Below are 14,286 nucleotides of genomic sequence, written 5' to 3'. Positions count from 1 at the left end.
CCGCCGCTGCCTCCGGGGGAGGACCCGCCTCGGCCCCGCCCTTCCCGCGGAACCGGGATCGGGGCCCGCCCCGCCGTGGGACCGGGATCCGGGCCCTCTCTGCCGTGGGTCCGGGATCCGGGCCATCCCGCCCTCCCCGCGGCTCTCCCCGCGGTCCGGACGAGCAGCCGGCCGTGCCTCACACACTTCCCCCCAAATAACTGCTCTGAAAAAGCTACAGCTTCCATTCAAAACTCTTTTAAGACATGAAAATCACTTCCTCCTGCTTCAAGGATATTCCTCAGATGATAAATTTTCACTGCGGATCTATAAAGTCCTATTCAACTGGAATTTTCTCCATTTGCATAAATATTAGTCAATTAAGCAAAATCATAATCTCAAGGAAAAGAAATGACCAACACAACTAGAACAATGTGGTATATTTGATTATCTACTTGGACTATAAAAAAAAATTAGAACAGCTAAAAGGATAAAGCAGCTGGAAACCAAGTCAACATGCTCGCATAATGCATACACTGCTCAGAAAAGCTTAGACATTATGGAACGCTGATGTAATGATGGTAAGATCGGGGATGTACAAGTTTCAGTAGAGGCAACAGAACAAACACACTGAGATAAACTGTTGTGGCCATATAAAAAGTAATGCTACAATATCTGAGTAAAGAAAAATATCTTTAAAAATGCTTTCATACTATTTGAAATCCTAGTCCTTTTCAAGAAGACTTGTATCAGCACTGCAATACCTGCAAATAATGCCCAATTGCTACAAAAAAAACCTGTCCACTTGATACAAAGCTTCCTTCAGTCTCACCCACAAATGTACAATATACAGCATCCCACCAGGTAAGAGTCAAGGAAGTTTACAAGCAGAACAGGAAAGCTGCAGAAAAACTGCACAGAAACCATTTCTGAGACACTAAGAGCGTGTTGCGAGATGTGTGAAACACACCCTAGGCTCCCCCTCATGTGGCAGCGTCCCAGAGCACACCCACGGGTGCCTGGACAGGAGACAGCTGCACGGTGCTTCGGGGACAAAACCTTCGGCACCCAGACCCAGAACCAAAATAGTGTGGGAATGGGAAGACACAACCAATCCACTGGTTACAAAGCTCTGCTGAGGTGCAGGCACACGAAAAGTGGGTTGAAGAAGCTGAAAAAGATGGCGTGCCTCATGTGCCAGGGAATTAACAACAGTAAATAGGACTAGACTGATACTCTTCCACTTCCAGCTTCTCACCTTACCGAGGTGTTAGCTCCAAACACATTCTAGAAATCATATTTGTGCTTCACTGGCATACAGGGTACCTTTGAAAAATTCAACTCAGCATCATTCACTTCTCTCATATCAAGTAGCACATCTTCTCTCATCCTCACCCATATCAAACAGATTAGACTCGAGTTTAGCATTTTACTTTGCTTTTGAAAGGGTAACTGAATATTAGTTTGGGGGGGGAAAAAACCACACAAAAGTTCTGTATAGTCATCTTAATAGTTGGAAGGGAAACAGTCTCATGTAAGAGTGATAAAAGGACAGAAAAAAATTATTTATCACTACTGTCTGTATGTGATGCAATAAAGTATTATTTTCTATAATGTTTCAAAACTGAGTTCAGGAACTTCCATTCAAAATACACTCTTAATGCATTACAGCCACCAGCAAAGTAATAGAAAATCTTTCAACTTTTTCAACTGTACAATTGTATCTGAAAATAAGACTTTTTAAACACAGTATTGTTAGGGAGTACTGGAAATGAGAACATGAAGTTGTGAAAAAACATTGACAAGTTATTGTTTTCAAGATGTGACACAAGCCAAAGAATTTCAAAACCCAAAAGATAAATGAAAGGTTGAAAATATTGATTAAACATAAAATATATCAGAGAAAAGCTTGCCAATATTTTTGAAGAAACAAATATTTTTAGTTTTATTTTATTTAAAAGACATTTTAGGACCCAAGATTTTGACTTTTGCAGTTTATCAATTTCTCTTTCCTAGCTCTCAGAAGATATTGAGATATCTCCAAGGGCCTGGAGGATCAAATGCAGGACTGGACAGATACGTGCACCCCTACTGAAACACAGCCTCTGGACCTGCTGGCCTACTTCAGCATTTTTGGAAGAGTTTGTGACATAAATTATTAATCAACTATATAATACAATTTAGTCTCTATATACTCTGGTTCTGACTAATGAATTAGGATTTTTTTCAACCCTTCCAGACACTGTTTTCTTTGGTACCCTTAACTATGCTATTTGTTATTTCAGACACCTCAGGGCTTCTCTTTTGCTGCATAACAAGCAAAAGCTAGATCAATCCAATGTAACAGAATATTATAAAATGAGACCAAAATAAATATACAAAATTGAGTCAAGATTCTTGATGATTTCCTTTGCCAAAATGTCATCTGTCCAGTTCATCTCTTTTTCATACACAATTAGAGCACTTCCCACTACCTTGCAATGAGCCAGTCTGCCTGAAACTGCAGGTAGCTTTTTTCTTGCATCTCAAGACATTCCCACCAACCCCATTTTCCAACCACCAGGAAAGGAAATCCCAATAGATTTATATAACCATGGAACAGTCTTTGTGGCCACCACTGCAGTGAGCCCCCCCTGTTTCTGACGTGTCCCACACGGAGCAACAGCAGTGCCCATCCTGACCTCAGAGCTCAGCACACCGTGTGTGGCATGTGCAGACACAAACACAGCCATGGAAACACCAACAGCCTTGTTACCCCCACAAAATTAGAGTGACCTATTTCTAACTCAATGCAAAAACTTGACTTTGGTCAGTGCTCTTTGACTTCTGCCCCATCACAGTCACTCACTGTTTCTCCTGTGGAGATATGCTGGAATACTCCATCAGCCCAGGAGATGTTTTTCCCTAGCTGTTAAAGATTTTCTTTCTAACAACTTTATACAGTAAGATCATGAAGGAACAATGTCCTGTAGAAGACATACACTGACCACATCAAAATCACATTAGTAACCAACTACTATGACGCAAGTGTTGAATTTTAAATTCAACAAAGAACTTCAATAATTCCAACAAGTGAATAACCTGCTCTCCAGTCAAACAGAGCTTCAACATCCACTTTTGCACAGAATATTGGAGCTCATGCTGCTATGGTACTGCGACCTTATGAAAGAAGACAAGCTGAGGAACAAAACTGCGAAAAAACCTGATTAACCCTCAAATTTCATTCCAAAGGAAAACTGAAAATGCCTGATCAACACCCAAAACCTGAGTTTGGACCACTTACTCTGTACTTTATAGGTGGAGAACAAGCCAGCTGTCACACGTTATATGTAGAATTAAATAAAAAAGCATGTTTCCTTGTAAATTCAGACCCCCTACAAATCACAAAGCAAAACAGGATGTTTATCTCTCCTGTTTTTTGAGCTTGGAAGGAAAGGAAGGAGGACAGAAAGCAAAAGCTACAGGAACTACCAAAGAAATTCCTAAAAATTTAAGCTATATTAAAACCAACTCAAAATTAATTGATTAAAATCAAATGCCACTGTGAAAAAAGAAAATGTAGTAATATATTAAATAAATTGGTATAAGCAACAAAATTTAAATTATTTGGTAATCTAATAAGCCACAAACTAGCCAGTGAAACTATATACAGCTAAACAAAAACACAGGGAAAAACCACTCTTTAAATACAAATCAAAACCAAACACTTGCATTAAAAAGATTGTGGACCACTTCCACATTGGACTTGACCATATTTTTCCTTTTTAAAAACAAGCAAGTAACTTGTCTTGCTGTGACACTGCCAAATCCCAGCTAGCAGAGAGGTGTGAAGACTGATAGAGAAACAGTGCTCCAGGGTGTATCCTGCACCACACCTGGTGGTACTGTCTGACAAGAGCCTTCTCTTCCCTCACTGCCCAGCTCCGTGTCCCCAATGCCAGGACCAGCAGGCAGCCAATGGCCAGAGCCCTCCGTACCACAGGACACCCAGAGCAGCCCCCACACAGGCCCTACAGCACCATAAACCATGGGATGGACCCAACCTGGCACATGTGTCCCAGGAGCCTTCTGAGAAACCCAGCGGAGCATGCCTGTCCGCAGCCTGCTGTGCTTAGCGCACCAGTCTCAAAATTACAGTGGCAGAAACCATAGCATATCAGAAAATAAAGAAAACTTCATATGAAAATACAGAAAACTCTATGCAAACTAAGAAAATATTTTTATTTTATTTTTAGTAGTATCTAGTTTCTGTTCACTGTGCACAGAACACACTGAATTAAGCTTTATCATAATCATCCTTCAACAATTCACCCAGTAATATCTATAAACACAGGGAGACAGCTACCTTTTTAAAAGTTCTGGACATACAATGCTGCAATAAAAAGTAAAGCAGACATACAGAAGGATCAGCTACAGAGTGAACTAGTAAGAGCAGCAGAAAAGAGAAAAGCAAGGTATTTTTCATGCTCTAACACATACTGCCATTCAGAAGTCTCTAAACAGGAAGCACTCAGTTCTACAAGGCATCACAGATGGGATCTGTATACAATTACTCTCTATTAGAATTTTTTAAGAAAGGAAAAAAGAAAAAGCAACCAACACCCTCTGTAAAGATTAACAGCAAACCATACCACGTGTGACAATTTGGGGGCTGTTTCTTTCCTCAGTCTGATTTTGCAAACCCTATACTCTTCAGTACATGCTGTAATTGCCACGCAATATTGCATCACCATTTCTGTGTCTGTGGCAGACACAGGGAGGAGGGTGTGGCATGGAAGCACCTACCTTAATTCAGTAAGGCTCAGCTAAAAGAAGTACCTGTACTTTGATGTGTCTTCACCTACCAAGTCTTTCTGTGATAACTATTCCAATTCAAATTCAAGACCTATTTTGTCCTCAGTATTCTTCCTGCATAACTTAATAGTAGGGTGCAGACCATCAGAATAACTAAACCTAATCAAGGAGACCTACAAATACAGACTGCCCTACAGGAGACTGACCCGTGACACAGAAAGCCCCTTGCAGGAAGTCAGGACAAGATGACATACTCTGACTACTTTTATAAAGATGCCTCCATCTTGTTCATCGCTTAGGTTTGTACATACTTCCATTTTAAATAATCACTTCTTCGTGAGATCCTTCATTTGTTCTGTATTCCTGTATGCAGTCCTCATAACAGTGGAGCCTGTGTAAAGTATGGCAACCTAAGGAGGGCAAATATGTAGGGGAGGGCTTGGAGAATCAAGATACTCAATGCAGAGTAAAGACTTTGGTGCCACAAGGTATGTCAGGTATGGATCCACAAATACAGCATCACAGAACACACTCTAGTGGCACGGGAAGACTAACGTTTAACACCTCAGAAATTACTAATTTTTCAGAACCTCTAGTACTAAATTACACAGAATCTCTAGTCAATCTGAGTGAGCGTTTGTACAAATCTGGTTTTTTTAAAATTAATTTAATCTTCAAATGCAAGAATTTTTAGAAGAATGTCCGATAATGTGAATGTTTTATCACAGACACACACCACAAGAAGAATAAAACACACAACATTTAAAAGTAAAGGATTGAGTCTGTATTTCTAAAATGGACATTTCTGAATTCTGGAACTAAAATTTTCCTACTATGCATACTATTTCAAAAGGAAAGCTGTGGCAATCTATAGTGGGCCACAGGTTTTTGTATTTTGTTGATATACCATAGGTAGAAAACAGCACTGAACTTAAGGCTCTAAGCAATGTAAGACCTTAGCAAAAGAAATACAAAATTACAGTGGGATTTTTGCATTTCTGATGGTTCCACACTTTTCAGTACTTTATTTCTTTAAACTCCCATTTTCTGCATGCCTTGTGTTTCTGGAACCTATTCTTTGAAGCCCATGTGCCTCATCATTAGAACCAATTCTGTTTTATTTCAGTGACTTAGCTTTTCCCCACTCATCAATTCTGAATCAACTGTTTCTTGTAATGTTGTATGAAAATTCAATTGCCACAATAATTAATGTTTTAAAAATTATTATTAAAATGTTAATCAAATTCTCAAACTCAGCTACTGACAACTCTGCAGCCAAGCCTGGTTACACTGCTGCAGAGAGCAACAGTTCTACAGCTTCTCATCAAACCCAGAGGTTTAAAATGCAGCTTTAACTCAAAAGTAAGGGCAGCCTCCCAGAAAGCACAGACCAGAGATGGGTGGGGCTGCTGACACCAAGTTGCATGAAAAGACTGAGCATTCCTTGAAACCTTTAAAAAAAAAAAGCCAAGCAAACCCACGATTAGTGGTGCAGAGCACAAGTCTGTGGCAGGGGAGACCTGGGGTTAGTTCCTGTTTTGTCACGAGCTTCTGAGTCACCACAGGCAAGTACTTCCCTGCCTTTTACAGATTTTAAACTACCACAAGTAGCTGTGAGTCTCACCCATTAATGCAAAAAAGGAATGAAATTACTTGATAAGGATACCAAGTTAACCCTGTTAGACCCTATTCAAATTTACTGCACGTTAGTAATACCTGAATATCATTACACACTAAAAGACACTGTTAAATTATTTAACATCTAAGTTTTTATAGTCCACAATCATCAGACTTCAATCACTGTTTACTTTTAAACTCCTGCTCCATATGGATAACTGCCCTCTACTCATTCCAGTATTTTGTACATCAAAGAAACAAATTATGGAGACACTGGCAACACCCTTCTCACTACTTCGATTGCATCTAATCTGAAGGCCCTCCTGATTTTATGAAAAGTAAAGTAACCTCTCTTTAGAGGGATCCTTGAATTATATAAAAAAAAAAGTTGCCTCAGCCTTTTTTGTAAAGCTCCAAATTCCCAGATTTTCAAGCAACTTATTTAAATTCAGCAGGAAAAAACCAACCTGTTGAGCAAGAGAATTACATGTTCTTTTATTGCCATTAAATTCTGATCAGGTACATCTCAAACGCCAAGTAAAATGTACGCACTATTTCACTTATTTGTATTGCTTGGGAATTGCTTCATGGCATACAAAATTAAAATTCTGTCATAATCACTCTGAAGTCAGGCCTGAGTCTGCATCAGAAATTAAAACACAAGACACTATAAATGGTTTGGAACTGACAGAACGAGACATTTTTCTCCTACTTCATGTTCTCTTTATCTGCACTTTCTAAATTCAAGACCTATCACTGTCTTTTTCTGCAAAATACTGTCCTTTCTTCTGTTAAGGTATTCATAATCAAAACTTGAGTCTGCTGCAGTGCTGAATCTCGAACATCAACTCTTAGCCATGAATCACTAAAAGCTGTCTAAAGCACAGTTGTAAAATTCAGTACTTTTTAGCGTTTTTCTTTTACACAGCTATTACAAAAATAGAATAGGTTGGAGGATCAAGCATTCAAAAAATGGGAAATAAAAAATTTAAAGTTTCATAGGCAACCTTAAGTCTACTTCCTCATACGCACTTTAAAGAACAGCTTTCAATGAAACCTTCCTTTTCCTACACTCAAGTCCATTAGTAGTTGAGCACCAGGACACCCATGGAAGAATTATTACTGTACAAGGAACAACAACTTTTGCTTAAACAGAACACCTGATTTTAAAACAAAACTGTTTAGGTCAGCAGGTGGTTTTAATATGCACAAAAGTGCTCTCAAACTTACTGCTTTACAGGTGCTGTTTTGGAAGAATGTCAGCTTCTATTATGGAATGCGTATTTTTCATCTGTAAAATTTCCTTTCTAATAATTAGACTTGACCCAGCACAAAGCCACACTAAAATTTCATAGGACACCATCAACATCTGCCAGCCAAATGATTCCCCAGTCACACCTGTGCAACCAGTCTCCAAATTACATCCTTAGTGCACTTGTGCAATCACACAGATATCAGCCACAGAGAGATGAACCCTATAAAAATTAACTCCCAACTGTGTTGATGCCTTCATGCACAAAAAGGGGGGAAATTCCTGTGAATAAAAGTAGTTTTGTGACTCTAAAGACTTTTGTATAAATATATATTTCAAAATAAATTCATTCAGAAACCGAAATACTAGTTGAGCAGAGCATTTTCACAAATTTTACAAGAAGACAACTGCACATGCACCTTGTGAGACAGAAAGGAGCAAGACTTAAGGCTCAAATACAGGCAAAAGTTATCAGCTTTAAACACCAGTAGTTTTAAGTTACACCTTAAAGTGGGGTCGTACAGGTATCAACACAACAATGCATATCAAAGCATGTTCAACACATGATTTACAAAACAACATTAGGTAATTTAAGAAGATTAAAATATAAAACTGTAGCAGACCCATGTTGGTAAAAAAAAAAAGGTAATGAGGTTTTTTTCAAAAAAAATTAGAGCAAGGAGTCACAGTCATCACTTTTCAAAGCAGCAACATGCCATGTTTTAAAGTCCTTAAATATTTTAACAGCACTTTTAAGAAAACTGCTCAGTTACAATATTTCTTAAGAGCTCTCACAGAGAGCTACAAGAAAATTGTTTATCTCTCCTAGGAAGAATGACCCACCAGATACAGGCTCCACGACACTAGGCACACACACAGAGGATGCTGGAGTGTGATTCCATCATTTCCACAACAAACAAAAGCAGGCTGCCACCAAACTGCGTGGTTGTGATGCCTGCTTTTTACCCACTGGCTTTCTTTCTCTTTAAGGTAATGTATTCAACAAGAGCAGTCTTGCACAAGTCCCTGAGCACTTCCCCTGGATCCCAGGAAGCACCAAACCCAAGCGGCAACGGAAGGCCCAGCCATCCTTTCTCAGCTCTAAGCCTGCCCTGACAGGGGCCCGAGCGCACCCGCAGTGACAGAGGGTGCCACCTCCTGCAGGAGGGCTGAACTCAGCTCCCATGGTGGCAGCTGCCCTGGGAAAGACACCAGGGAACAGTTACCCTTCTCCTCACAGGTGGGGAGTTTTCAGCTGAACCTGGGACTAAAACTGCTCTGTTTCACGTTCCCACCGGTGGCAGCAACACTGCAAGGTAACGCTGGCAGCCCAGCAGGAACTGTGCCTTGGATGTACCACAGCTCACGTGGTGCTACATCTTCTATTATTTCTCCTTTCCTAACACTGTTATGTTAACAACAACTAACCACGTATTTTAGGAGTAATGCTGACTTTTGAAAAAATCATAAGGGGAAAAAAAAAACCACTTTTAAACCCCACTTCAAACTAATACCTACATCACACTTCAGCATGAAGCAACTTGTACCAAATGTACAAAACAGAAACTTTGTATTGCAGTTGTCATCACCTTGTAAAATATAAGACGTATAACTTTCCCTCATGAAATATCTGTAACACGGAGCAAACAGAAACAACAGAGATAAACCTTTTAACACATGTATATTTCTAAGTTAGACACCAATTCTAGAAATTTTTATGCAATTTATTTTCAAGCTTTCCTTCCCCTAGTTTAACACCAAATTGCTTTAAAATACTCCTACTCCAGTTAAAACCTTTGCACAATCCATACATTAGCAAAATTTAAAGAACAATTTTCCTTCGAGATACTTAATCTGAACGTGTATTTGAAAGTAACTCTTAAAAGTGTGGCATATTAAATGTTCCTCCTTGACAGCATTAAAAAAAAAAAAACCAACTTGAAAAGCGACTGTCTTTCTTCGAAGACTAAATTACTTTTTGCTCTGTTCAGTACAATGCACAAGAATTCTAGAAAAGAACCTTAAAATATTTAAAGACTTCATGCCACTGTGCTGATTTTGCTTTGGGTAGAGTTCGTTTTCTTCACAGTGGCTGGGACAGGGCTGTGTTTGGGTTTGTGCTGGAAGCAGTGCTGATAAATACAGATGGTTTTGCTATCACTGAGCAGGGCTTGTACAGTCAAGGCCTTTCCTGCTTCTCACACCACCCCAGCAGTGGGGAGGCTGGGGGTGCACAGCACCTTGGGAGGGGACACAGGCAGGACAGGTGACCCCAGCTGACCAGAGGAATACTCCAGACCATCTGGCATCGTGCTCAGCATGTAAAGCTGGGGAAGAGGAGGAAGGGCAGATGTCTGGAGTGATGGCATTGGTCTCCCCAAGTAAGCACCAAGCACCATGGAGCCCTGCTTTCCTGGGAATGGCTGAACACCTGCCTTGCTCATGGCAAGCAGTGAAAGAATTCCTCAGCTCGCTTTGCCTGTGTGTGCAGCTCTTCCTTTACCTATTACACTGGCTTTATCTCAATCCAAGAGGTTATTTTTGCTTTTACTCTTGCAATTCTCTCCTTGATCCCGCAGGTGGGGAAGTGAGAGAGAGAGGCTGTGTGGTACTGAGCTGCCAGCCAGGGTTAAACCACCCCAGCCACACAAACCACACTTCAAAGAACTTCTCTTTCACTTTTAAGGAGTGGATGAGTAATTTTTTAAGTGGCCAAAGTTATCAGTACACTCTCCTTGTTTTTCTTCATGTCCAGCAAGGTCATCGACGGCTACAAGAAGAGATAAAAATGTGTTTCTGGATAAGGCAGACCACAAAGGAAAAGGTCACCAAATGTCTATAGAGCAATTTACTGCTCTTATATCAACGGCCCTGGAATACATCCATGGTAATTTTATAATTAATTTTTCCATGTGCAAGAGGACAAACACAGATTTTATCATTTAAGTAACATTTTACTTCCTCCCTAAAAACACAGGGAGCATATTCAGCTTCTATAAAGAAAAACAAGTTAAAATCAGAAGGGGCCATTTGGTTAGCTGTAATTATCTAGCACTTTATCTGATTAAAGTAGTGTGGAATTAGTAACCAAATATCTCATTATTCCTGTGATAACACAAAGAATCATCATTTTATACAGTCACTCAAACAGGCATATACTTATAATAGCTGTCCTGGCCATTACAGAAACATGGTATGCAGTTTGGATTGGAATTAGAATCTCTCTCTCTCTAGTGGCACAAAACTTAAAGACTATTAAATGGGGCATTAATGCTAGTTTTTGTCTTCTTTTACTCCATTCTAAAGCTAACAGCTGAACATACTCTGGCATATCAAACAATCTTACGTCACTGACTTAGGAAGATTTTTGATTACATGCATTTAAGTGCTAACAGCAAAAGCTCAGGTAAACCTGAATAAACAGCTCATGGTAACCACACAGTATTTATGCATATCTCCCAATTCCTAGCCCACGATATGATACTGTACACAGAAAACACACATCAATATTACATTTTTATCATGTCATTGAACATTTAGGAAAGGAACAGTATGTACACTTTGAAAAAGAGTAACCCGCTTACAACAAATTTTTCTTACTAATGAAACATTCCTGTTAATGAAAACATTGTATTAAGGTACTAATATGTCTCTGTTGTGTATTTTGTCAAAATAAAATAAAATAAAAACCCAAAAAAACCTCCTTACTATTTTTTTAAATTACAACTAGTTTTCATGTTTTTGAATGCTGATTTCTCTTCAAAAACCAAAGCAACAGAAAAGCAAAAAATCCAGTAAAAAAATCTGCATCTACCATGTTCATGACATTTAAGACTGTAAACTTTGGAGCTGAGATCCTGAGCTTCAGACACCACGTGATGGCTGAGATGAACTAGAGCCTGCCAGCATCCTCACTTGAGCGCTGCTGCCTTCTGCAGCAGGTAGCACCAACAGCACTGAGCAGGAATTCAGGTAACCACAGTCAGTGGCTGTGCGCCTCTGCCTTTCTGCAGACTACATGCACTACAACTGCACAACTGAGTTCTTTATATGTACCAATGAAATTGTAACTCATTTAACTTGCCTATGCTGCTTCAGTTTAGCTCCTGAAAATAAGACAATCATCAAAGCAAAAAAGACACTAATAATCCATTTGGCAAAACTCAGTCCGGCTGTTAAAGCTGACTGTTACAAGACTAAAAGCACTACTACTACAGAAGAAAAATAAAGCAAAGCAATTCTAACTTAAAATTAAGGAATCATATTTCTAATTGCAGCTGCATGGACAGTCTTCCACAATTTTTCATCTGAAGACCATAGTTCATAAAACTGTCCTACTTGATTTCTTTGAATTTTCAGACCAAAGAGTTGCTTCTCACATGCTCCCCTTTTCCACATTACAGGCAGGTGCCTGACAATTGAGCAGGATTTCTTTCTCAATTCACACTAAGCAAAGAGCAGCAACTCTACTCAAACCTAAGTATGAAAAGTACTCATGTTATTTAAAGTATTTACTTAGTTCACACCTACTTAGCTGGAGCCACTGAATTTCTGAGCTAACTCCTCCACTACAGTCTAATAGGACTATGGCATTAAAACATTATCAACAGAAATGGCACAGTAACAGTTAAGCTACTTCATCTGGACATGCACTTTCAGGTCAAAAATGCCCATCAATTCATCAGGTTCAGAATTCTTGGGTGACAACAGATTTCTAAAATTATATCACTGATTGGTAGGTCGTATTCTTGCGCTTTTCTTTATGATTTTTCACTGCTGGGAAAAGGGCAAAGGCTATTTAAGAACATTAGTTTCCATTGAAATGAACACAATTTCTAGCACTCGATTTTTACTTTAGGTATATTCCTCGAAGTTATTTTCTGCAACCAATTACTAGTCCAGAGATCCAAGCTTTAGCCTAAAAAACTCTATTACTGTACCTGTACTCCAGTAACTCCAATCTTCTTGCAGACCAGCTTGATTAAATTAGGGTTAAGAGCCCCTTCCATTTTCCCTCCCCCTCTGGAATGCACCGTGCTAGTCTCAGTTTAGAGTGGAGATAAACAGACAACTGAAACTATGTCCCGAACGTAGAATATCCCGTGTCCTTCATGACCTAGTCCAATTAACTATGAGCTTCCTAACAGACACTCATGTGCCACGTTAAATAAATTAAATCACTTTATCTATTTATTTGGTCTATGAGTAGACTGCTCATTACAGAGACAAGGCAACATTCACCCAGACTGGTTGAAAAAGAGGGCGCAAGGAGAACACTGGAGAAATATTGTACTAATAGAAGCATAAAAGTGCCACCAGCTCACCACCGGAAAAGAAACTTGGTTCTTCTCCTGAAGAAATACTTTAGATGCTTTGCCTTTCACTACAAACGCTGTTGTCTCTCATTCTTTTAAAACCGTGGAGAAGGGGAAAGCACGAAGGTCCCCTGCCTTTTAATCCTTAAGGGGAAGCCGTAGGATGAGCAAAAATCTCCCTCCCTCTTTGCTCTCACCGGATTAGGTAAGAGCAAGCAGCCCTCTCGCCAATGTCAGCGAGAGGCTCCCATTTACCCCGGCAGCCCGTTCCTGCGGCCCGCCGGGAGCTGGCAGGGGCCAGGCCACCTCCCCGGACCGCGCCGAGCCCGCGACGCTCCCCGAGCACAAAGCGCGGCGGGGCCGAGGCCGAGCCCACAAAGGGGCAGCCCCGGGCCGGGCGGCGCAGGCCCGTGCCGGGTCGGGCCGCCGCCTCCGCCTGCACACAATGGCCCGGCGGAAGGGCCCGGGGCCGTCGCTCTCCGCAGGCCCCGCCGCGCGCCGCTCCCCCGAGCCGCGGCCGCCACACGACACCGCCCGCCCGGGCCGCGCTTAGGCCGCGCCGGGGCCTTGCTGAGGCCGCCCCGCGTCCGGGCCTCCCGCGGGCGGCGGCGGGGCCCGGGCGGGGGCTGAGGGCCGCGCCGGGCGAGCCGCTGCCGCTGCCCCTCGCGCTCCCCACGGCGCTCACCTGTGGGCGCCGAGCAGGGCGGGACCCGCTGAGGCGGCCTTGGCTCCCCCGATGGCGGCTCCGTGCGAGCCGACTGCGCTGCGCCGCTCCGGCCGAGACGCTCCTTGCGCGGCCCGAGCCCACCGCGCGCTCCCCGCCTCGCTCGCTCGCTCCCTGCGCCGCGAGCACGCGCCGGCTGCGCCCGAGCGATCCTGCCGCCGCCTCCGCGCGCGCGCTCCACGGGCGCGCTCCCGCCAGCGCCCCCCTCCCGCGCACGCGCACCCGCGGGCCGCGCTCTGCCCCGCGCCGGCCGGGAACAAAGGCCGCGCTGCCCCTCCGCGCCTCACCCGGGCCGCTCCGGGCCCGGCACCGGCGCCTCTCACCTGGGCCGCCGCAGCGCCTCCCCGGCCCCTCTCAGCCCTCCGGCCCCGGGCGCTGCCGCGCCCCCCGCGCTCCCGGCGGCCCCGCCGTGGCCGGGCGGCGGGAGCGCCCCTGCACCGGCAGCGAGGATCGGGCAGCGCGGGCTCCGCGCCCCGGGGCCACGCGGGGACTGTCACAAGGGCTCGGGATTGTGTTCTAAAAAATGAAAGAGCCCGCACAGTGGCCTCTCGCAGAGAGGCCGGGAACGTCCAGCACGGGGGCATTCTGGTGGTTTTAATGGACTG

At 42.7% G+C, this 14,286-nt stretch overlaps 1 protein-coding gene across 1 annotated transcript in view; it reads right to left on the bottom strand.

Annotated features, from left to right (window-relative positions):
* Positions 1–13,777, bottom strand: part of SIAH1 (siah E3 ubiquitin protein ligase 1) — a 20,517-nt gene extending 6,740 nt beyond the window's left edge. Inside the window, exon 1 of the mRNA XM_015639979.3 lies at positions 13,643–13,777. The gene's annotated coding sequence lies outside the window, so the exon portion shown is untranslated. The remainder of the gene's footprint in view (positions 1–13,642) is intronic.
* Positions 13,778–14,286: the final 509 nt, after the last annotated feature.

The sequence above is a fragment of the Parus major genome, chromosome 11 (genome assembly GCF_001522545.3).
Source record: "Parus major isolate Abel chromosome 11, Parus_major1.1, whole genome shotgun sequence".
NCBI classification, from domain to species: domain Eukaryota; kingdom Metazoa; phylum Chordata; class Aves; order Passeriformes; family Paridae; genus Parus; species Parus major.
Note: the sequence above shows the minus strand (reverse complement) of the source record. Positions and strands in the feature narration are given on the sequence as shown.